We start from the raw sequence: 9,704 nt of genomic DNA, 5'->3' as shown, positions 1-9,704 counted from the left end.
TGCATTAGATGATGGTGACTTGTTTTAACTTTGGTCGTCTTTGGCTTTGATAAGATAGGGACTATCTAACAGGAGAACAGGATGGATTCCCACTGTGGCATCAATCTCTGTCTTTTCATGCTTGAACTATGGGCTTACGTGGGAAATTTGCATTCACGTGGAATGAAGAACCCCCAAAGTTGGATGCGTTTCCTTTAAAGTTCTGTAGCTTTGCCTAAAGCATCCTGACAGAGCTGTCTGTGGGTGGCTTTTGAAGGGAATGACTCTTCGAAGAACTTTGGGGTGAGTTTTTTTGAAATAACTTTTTAGTTGTGGATAAAAGGAAGTTTTTAGAGGCTTCTAAATGTGTGCCTACAGTAACAGTTCAGATTGGGAAGCGCTTTTGAAGCGGCTGCTGAGCATCCCACGTGCCATGTGCCATGCTGTGCTTTGCTTCCCGCTGTGAACCTGGCAGAGCTTGGACTCCTTTTTGGAAGAACCTAAACCCAAAGGTGCGTGATGGTTGTGTGTCTTGTTCGTGTCCCAGCTGCTAATGAGCAGGCAGTCTGCAGGACCAGGCCATTTGTGTAAGCCCTAGCCCCAAATTCTCATGGAGTACTGACTTTAAGAAATTCTACTCTTTAGTTTTCTTCCTGGAAAAAAAAAAAAGCTTTTCTGAGAAGCCACTGATCAGCGTGAAACTAAGGTTATGCTTTATTCTGTGCGAGAGCTCCTGGTCTGGTCCATGTGATCTGCCTTCCAGCTGGGGAGGCATCTGTGCATCGTTCAGTTTCAGTGACAAAATTAGATTTAATTTCCATTAAGGAGTGGCTTAAATGGTGAATTGTAGAGATTATGTAAAAGTCATTTCTTCTCATGTGTAGGACTGTTACTTCTGAACTGCAGAGCCTGAAATCGGAACCTGTTTCCAAAGTGGGCAGCTTTAATTGCTTTTGCAAAAATAAGTGGGCAGGCTCAGTTCCAGCTGCCTAGACATGCACCTTGTTGTTCAGAGACAAGAATTCTCTTTCCAGGCCTCCGCTCTTCCCAAGCCGTTTAAAATCTATCGTTGTTTGAGTAGGTTTGTCAGAAGAAATGCAATATCAAAACCTGTTATATTTGATCTTTTTTTTTTATTCACTTGTATTTTTGGCTCCTGGAGTCAGATGAGTCTGTTCTAGGAACACTATGTTCTCTGTCAATTTTTTTTTAATTTAATTTTTTAAAAAATGCATTTAATCCCTTTGCTCATTGAAAGTAGGCAAGAAGGATCTTTTGAGATGTAAGAAAACAAGTCTGGAACATATTCAGAGTATTTGGGGCTTTTTCCCTTAGGAATTTGGGGATAACCTATAACCTCTGGCATCCGAGAACTTTCTCTAATCGTACCTGACTGGTTACTCCAACCTCATGAACGGTTCATTCCCCCACGCAGGAAATTAAGTGAAAGTAGGAGGAAGCCTGCATTGATGAACAAGGAGCTTCTCGCCAAACTCAAAGATAGAAAGGAAGTGTACGAAAGGTGGCAGCAGGGACAGGTGATGCTGTCTCAGTGTGTAGGGGTTGGGTTAAGAAAGCCAAAATCTGTCTGGAGGTGAATTTGGTGAGGGACATGAAGAACAGCAAGAAAAGCTTCTACAGGGACATCAGGAGCAAAGATGAGAGAAAATGTGAGGCCACTGCTGAAAGGGGGCAGGAGACCTAGTGACAAAGGACATGGACAAGGCCAAGATACTCAATGCTGCCTTTGGTTTTTGGAAGACCTTCCTTCAGGAATACCAGGTCCCTGAGATGCCAAGCAAGGTCTGGAATGAGGAAGACATCCTTGGTGGAAGAGGATCAGGTTAGGAACACTTGAACAAAGAAGTTCAGAGGACCTGATAGGATACACCCACAAGCGCTGAGGGAGATGACTGATGTCATTGCAAGGCCATTGTCGTTATCTCTGAAAGGTTGTGGTGATAAGGGTAGTTTCCTGAGGACTGGAAGAGAACAGATGTCACTCTTGCCTTCAGGAAGGGCAAGGAGGATGCAGGGAACTGCAGGCTGGTCAACCTCACCTCGGCCCCTGGAAAGGTGATGAGCAGATAATTCTAGAAACCGTTTCTAAACAGAACGGATAAGAAGGTGATTGGAAGTAGTCAGCCTGGATTTATAAAGGAGAAATAATTTCTGACCAGCTTGCTGTATTTTACCCTCCTTCAAGCAGGTACGTGGGACTGGATGATCATGACAGGTCCCTTCCAATGCAAACTCTTCTGTGATACTAGAGCACGCTTACATAGACTGCACTTGATGCTGGTGCCTGAAATAGATGAGGCAGGAGTAAGCGTGTTCTGCACCCAGAGGCACATTTCCTTATTGGTCACCCAGAGAACAATCCACGCAGTGAAGACTGAGCGGTTTCTCTCTGTTGTGTAGCACGGACGTGGCAGACATAACTCATGCAGGCAGCCTGCTTTGTGTGAGGTCCATGCTTTGCCTCCTCAGGTAGGCTTTTGCTCGTGTAATGCCGTGTTTTGCTGACAGAAGAGAGATGCGGTTGGTTCCACTCTTGTGTAATGGGGCATGTCAAGCTCTTGGGAGCAAAAGAAGACAGTGTGTCTTGGGGGATCAGTTATTGTTCATCTGGTTTTCTTTAGTTTAAAATTACTGCATCAAAGATAATTCCAGTAGTAGTGCTTGGAATGTGGGAGCCTCAACAGCTGCAGAGAGCAAACAGTGGGTCTGAGGAACATCTGAAGAGGCTGATTAGTCACAGCGGGAGAAGCTGGTTGGTAACAAGGATCTTTAGCTGTGCATAGATCCAGTTGGGAATTATTTCTGCTGGGTTACAAGTTATGTCTCTGTTAATTGCACAGCACTGATGGTATTAATTTTCATGCTGGGGGAGTAACCTTAAATGCTGCCTTAAGTAACAGGATGTACTTCAGAACCAAAGTTAGAAGCAAGCCTGTCTTCTGAGGTATCCTTGTCGTAGAAACCCACATGGCAGATAGTATAATTTTATAGTATTTTCATTTAATAGTTCCAAGTAAAATTTCCTAACCTACAAGCACTAGTGCTTAAGAAGTCTGTCATTTAATCGTGTTGGCTCAATGTGCTGGAGTGGTAGTACTTGTTCAGCTCTGTAAAACCCTTTTGTGTAATCTTTTTGGAGTCACTTAGAAAAACAGGCAAAGGGCTAAGCAAATCAGCTGGCAAAGCGAGTGTCTTAGTGTAATACTCTTTGACCAGGTTGTTCTAGATATTCCACGTGAGGAGGGCTTAATGCTTTAGTACCCAACTTACTTAGTTGAAGACATCTGCTTTTATGTGGGATTTTGATTTAGAGAAGTGATACAGCAATATAATGAAATCACAACACAATGACAATATAGCGGTTGTATGCACAATTGAATTGCAATACAAACATCATTCCCTTTACCCATCTCTATAGCATGATTGTTTTGGTGTTTTCCTCCCTCTTTCCTGACTAGGTATGGCAGAGAAACGAGGAGGGTTCTCCTGCATTATTTTAGCAGTCTTGGGTTGGGAATGAAATGCGCTCCTTGCGCCACCTGTGAAGATCTGATTTCTGCAGAGGCTTCTCTTGTCCTTTTCCTGCCAGCACAGATGAGAGATCTTTTTTCTGCCTCTGCTGAAGTGGGAGAATCATCTTGTGTGAGTGTGCTCTTTCCTGGGCTCGTGGGACACTTCCCTCAGTTAACAGTGCTGGCTCATGCGAGGGGGAGATGGAGGAAGGAGAAGGGAAGCCTTCCCTTCTCTGTGCATCGGGTAGAAGCTGGCAACAGATGAACTTGTTGAGCTGCATTATGGAGAACTTGCTTTATCTCTCACAGGGTAGCACAGCAGAACTGGGGTTGCAGTTGGCATTGTCTTTTATTTACCTTTCATAATATAATAGCTGAGCTTTGCAAGCTCCCTGTTCCCCCTCTTTCTTGTCCTTCTGCACGCTCTGGAATGTATCTGCAGTATCTATGGTAGCGTTTTGTATGAAAGTTAATTACTAGTGTGCTTATATCATTACTAAGCCACTGATTTTTCTCTGTTGTACCTGTATCTGTCTGAACTACTGGCCAGTTTCTTTCTGATATAATAGAGAAAACAACTGGAAATAGGTTCCTGTTGTTCAGGCTGCAACACAGTTTGTATACACTGTGTATTTTGTCTTTATAATCAGGACTGCTTCTTAGGTGAACTGAGCATTGTTCTGTTTTCATAAGAAAAAAAAAAAAGAGAATGACTTCATAGAATGATGACTGTCAGGAAGCGTTGGGTCTGTTCCAGTTATGCCAGTCAGTGGGACTGTGAGCAGGCAGGAGGTGGGAAAAAGGAGACATGGCTTACAGCACGCTCTTCCAACTGCTGCAGCCAAGCTGTTGGGCCCATCTGCTTGAGAAGATCTCAGCGATCTGGGTTGAAGGATGGAATCGTTGCCCCAAATACTGGAAAATACACAGCCACATTTCAGGATGCCTGAGTTTCTGTGTATCAGTGATGAGTGCCATAAGGAAAGCTTAGAGAAATTAAGGAATTCTTTATCTTGAATAAACCTTGGGAGGGAGAGGAATACACAGGATGTAGATATCCATTGTACATTTCAAATGAAAGACTTCTCAATCTGGACTTCCCTGGAAGGGCAGGGGAAGAGTGAGAGAAGAATGATGATGAAAACTTTAAAAAGGGAACAACTGAAGAAGTGCAAAGGGAAAGGAGGCAAGGATTTCCTTAGGTTACGTCAGGTGCCACTTGCTCAGAATTTCACCCCAGAAGGATGCTGCTTTTCCTGTCCTCTTACCAGCTCGCCGATGAACAAGTGATAACTGCAAATGATGTGGGAACAAAGCCACCCCACCACCCGTGCAGCAGAGCAGCACGTTCTTGGTTTTCATCTTGTTTAGGATGAGAATGTGTGCTTCAACACAAGTATCTATGGAAGGGTTTTAAATAAAAATGGGAAAAGCTTGGAGCATATACAGCAGGTTACATCTGAACTGAACAGGTGAAGGCTGCTTTCATCTTCGTGTAACTGCTTCTGCATTTCTAGAGGTGCCGGAGTAGATGGTCTCATTGCTCTTTGCACCAGAGGTGGATCCAATGCTTCCCTAGGGAAGACTCTTAGCAAAGAGAGGAAAGTCAGGCAGAGCGGGAGAATCTGTCAATGACTGCTACATACATGACTTGCTGAACATGAAGCATTTATTTATGTGAGCAATACATTAACAAGTGGCAAAGTTATACACTAAGTTTATGTAGAAATATATTTCCCCCTACTCCAGTACACCAGTCAACTTAACTGGGGCAAGAACTTTCAGTCCAAATCATGACTAACAACCGCTACAGCACACCGTGCACTACAACAAACTTGCCTCCTGCAAGTTTGTGCTCGAAGACCCTGATTTTAAGTACACAAACAGTGAAAAATAATTTCATTAGTTACCTGCCCACAGTTGTACGCTACTAAAGAACCTTCAATCTGCAACTTAAACGGGACAGTGTTTTTTTTCTCTCAAGTTAAAGAATTAAAGTGCATAGCAGCAACTGTGTCCAATTGCTCAGTGGGAGGAGCTCACCAACATCCAGGTGTTCCATTTTCTTAATAAAAATAATTCTGTGTGAGGACTTTGAGCATTCCACCACCAGTACATCAACTGCCAGAGAATGTGTGTGGACCACGTCTGGGGCAGATGTGTATTGGATTTGTTATTACCTACAACTTAAGGAAGCTTCTTACGCATGTGAGGGGCTATGATGCATATGACTGTTTACATATATACAAAATAAATTTAATTCTGTTGTCATTAGGGACTCCAGCCCATCTGAGGAGGCTGTAGAACTCGTTCCACTGAAGCTTGAAATGCAGTCATACTGCTAGACAAATATCAGGGCTATTATTTTCTTTTTAGCAAAAAAGTAGATTAGTAACTGTACAGTAGGTAAAAAGCAGTCTTTAAAAAAAATACAGAAATTACACAAAAGGCTGTAGTAAAGTGCCTAGCAAGAATATAAAGAACAGGAGAATCAGTGTAAGCAGACAAACAACATCGCATCCTTGCTCCTCTTACTTCTTCACAAATTCTCCCAAGTGCATTGCAACAGCATCAATGCTCGATGACATTATGTCAAAAAGACCATTTCCACTTTGCTATATAAAGTATTAAGAGAGCTTAAAGCCAAGAATATAGTCATATCAGAAATTATACTTTGGAGCACGATTAGCTCCCTTTTGTCCATACTCTATACAGCGAGAACTGCCAGGAACCCTCAAAAGCCTGCCGACAGCGCTCTTCATGGAGACACAGCTCCTACCCATCCTGAGAGCAGCCGTAGCTACAGCCCTCTGGCTCAGATCAGCTCAACAGTTACCTCTGAGTGACCCTCATTTCTCTTCCCCTTCTCCTGCCTTCATCCGCATATGTTTCTCACGCCTCCATCACTTCTCTGCTAAAGGGACAGCCTCTGGCTACATCGAAGTTGCAGATTATTTAGGGCTATTGTGCTTTCTACCTGTGACTTCCGAGACATGGAGAAGTCAGGCATTTCTTGCTCCTTTATCCCTGTCCTTTCTCTACATTGATCCCCAGCCCTAGTGAGAGCTCTCGGAGCCCTGGACGTAGTCAGGGATGCTGACATCTGTATGGGAGATGTCCATTTCCATTATGAGTTTTGCTGGGGAAGAAATCTGTACTTTGTCTTTACATAAAAATACGGAGCAAGTTACACTGAAGCTGAAATTCAACTTTTTACTCAGTATTTTCAAAAGCATGCTCCATGACAAACCACCCTGCGACTAACTGTGTAAAAAACACGACTATACAGATAGAGAACCCGAAGTGTTAAAAATATATATTTTTCCCTCTCCCCTTTATCCCTTGACAAGTTAGCCTTTAAACAAACACTAATACGAGGTAAGCTGACAGAACAACACTGAATAAATAGCTGCGAAAAACTTTTGGTTGCTAGATGTCTGCAGGCATCATGTAAACTGTATGCTACCTTCATGCTAGTTTTAAAAAGGTGTTTTACATCTAGGGACCCACACTCCGGCACTTCTGGCAAGAAACAGATGTTTTCAGGCTGGTAAAATTTTGTGATTAAAAAAAAAAGGAAGTAAAATAAATACATTTTTCCCTCACTAGAAAAAAAAGCCATATTGTGCTCCAACAGCTATCACTTAAGTTGTAAACCCAGGAAAGACGAATTTTACAGTTACCTGCCTGTAGGAGAGTTAATGATGAGATTTTTGCTTTCAGAAATCCGTCACTTAGTCCTGCTGCCAGTTTTCTAAACAAACAACTGGCATCTTCACACTGTGAACCAACCTGCTGAGTGACTCAAGTTGGGTAACTGAAATACTTTTCTGCTTCAACTGAACTGACCTTAGTCTGAGAGGTTTCCACTTTTTCTTTTTTGGACTAGTCTTTTTTAATCTAGCCCCCGAGAAAGCATAACTAAGTTCCTCCTAAAGTTGTTTCCTCCTAAAGTTGTAAATAACAATTTGCATTTAAATGTAAACACCGATACCATAAATTTAGTGTATACAAAAGGCACAAGACAAATTTGATTTGTGTTGCTGAAACTTCCTTGACTTTGAAAGTTGGTAACGCACCTTACGTTATCTGGCCAGTGAACTCCAATCCTAAGCAAGCTGCTAGCTCCTAACTTAACTGAAGGGGCTTTTTGGTATTGCAATCAAACATCTTGTTGTCCTGTAAATGCAAATATCACAAGTTATAACAGTAAGTCTCCTTGATTGTACATGACAGTCATTAAGTTATGCAGTAAGAAAGGCAGTGTCTTAAAGAACAAGTGAAAAAAGAAATCTGAGACAACTATTGATTAATAAGAAACTAGGATTTTGAAGGACAGTGGCCCTCAGGAACGCAGGCTGGTAAAAAGCCTTTTGGATCAAAGTTAAGTGCCAACATTCATTTCCTGAAGGGGTTAATAGTTCCAAACGGGACAATAAAATCCCCGTTTCATAGCACTGTCCTCTGCGGCTCCCACCAAACTTCCCAGCTGGCCAACTTCATTTATGTATCATCCATTTGAATGCAGGCTTTTTATCGCTCCATTTACCAGCAACCCACTGCAGTATTCAATTAACAAAGGTGGTTTTTCCCCCCCTCCGCAACTTTTCAAACTATTGGTAGTACAGATCTGAAGGGAAACAGAACTTTTCAATAACATTTTCCAAAAATTTTCAAAAAATGTTCCAAAAATAGTCAGACTCTTCGCTTGGGTCTCCTTATTCTCAAAAATTGCTTATCAAGCACTTGAAAGAAAATACAGACCACCAAGCCACTCAGTTATTCATAATCAACTCTGGCTGTTCTCCTAATTCATAAAGCCAGTAGAGCAAAAATCTGATTTTAAAGTCAACTACTTACAGCAATTTGAATTAACAGGTGACTTCTTTTCAAAACGAAGGCAAGCACATGGACTGATATGTACGGAGGTCACATTTTCTTGTGCTGAGTATCGAAGTAAAACCAGCCATTGAATTCTTACAATAGTAAACTCAGACTCCTTTTTTTTTTTTCATTTCAGAATCATCCTTTGCCATTCAAAACCAGTAATTTTAAGTTGAAACATTCTTTATATGGTTCAGAAGTAATATGTTTAATTTCATGTTTCAAGCAGTGACATGGAGACAGCTAATCGTCTGTCAGTTTGTTTTCTGAGCACATCCACACAGGAGCAGACAGGAGCAGCTGGCCAACAGGGCTGATATTTGGAAGAGTGCATCTTCCTTCTGACAGCAGCTTTTTCTTGAACTGGAACAGAACATTAATCACAAAATACGTTATTAGAATTGAAGAATACTTAAAAAAATAAGTTACTGGATAGGTCTCATCAACTGAAAGGGGAAAGTGAACAACAGCAGAATGAAAATCCCACCCTGAAGAAGAACACAGTAAGTACGTTCGCAGTTACGTTATTAATCCACTTCAGGGTGACAGTGATTAAAAACTGACTAAAAGTAAGTCAGGCCACCAGGTTACTAAATGAAGTGAGCTATTTTTAGAGTACTTCCAGGTACCAAGAGCAGTAAAAAACAGTTCTCTATTACATTAGAGTAAACCACATCTGGCGCTCTCAGTAATTAGTCCTCTGATTAACTATAAAGGATTACAGGATACAGGATATTGAACATAACCTTAGTTGGGACAGAAATTCAAATTACTAACGCTGGCAGGGGCTGTCAAAAATGGAATTAATTGGTTTTGTTGTTGTGACTTCAGCATCTTTAATAAAAGTACTCTACTCATTCCCCAGGAACAAATATAACTCAAATACTGACAATAAAGGAATGAAGTTAAACAGAAAGTAGTTCCAAAAAAAAAAAATAAAATGTAAAAAGGTTTTTATATAAGGGCTCCTATTCCAGCAACTATATGTTGGAGATAGATAGATAGATACACACACACACACATATATATAAAAATATGTACACACAGAGTAATCTAGCTTTTTTGTTACATCTCCAGAAGGTCTTTTAATTGCCACATAGAAATATCTCAGACAGAGCCAGGAGTACAACCAAACTGGCACTTGCGCTCGCGCCAGAGAAATTATCAGTCCTTAGCTACTGCCTTTTTGAGACGTGCATGCATTGGTCTGAGGTAATACTGACTTCCAGGAGCCCCTTTACGTGGCTTTACACTTACTCTTTGGAACATACCCTCTTCTGAAGGTGGTCTCTCTTTTAAAAACCACAC

The 9,704-nt window shown here is 41.6% G+C and overlaps 1 protein-coding gene across 1 annotated transcript in view; it reads right to left on the bottom strand.

The window, feature by feature from the left end:
• Positions 1-5,163: 5,163 nt before the first annotated feature.
• The window catches only part of ZDHHC2 (zinc finger DHHC-type palmitoyltransferase 2), a 37,967-nt gene continuing 33,426 nt past the window's right edge, over positions 5,164-9,704 (bottom strand). Inside the window, exon 13 of the mRNA XM_063336211.1 lies at positions 5,164-8,759. The gene's annotated coding sequence lies outside the window, so the exon portion shown is untranslated. The remainder of the gene's footprint in view (positions 8,760-9,704) is intronic.

The sequence above is a fragment of the Chroicocephalus ridibundus genome, chromosome 5 (genome assembly GCF_963924245.1).
Source record: "Chroicocephalus ridibundus chromosome 5, bChrRid1.1, whole genome shotgun sequence".
Taxonomy (NCBI): domain Eukaryota; kingdom Metazoa; phylum Chordata; class Aves; order Charadriiformes; family Laridae; genus Chroicocephalus; species Chroicocephalus ridibundus.
This window is presented reverse-complemented; position numbering and strand designations above follow the sequence as displayed.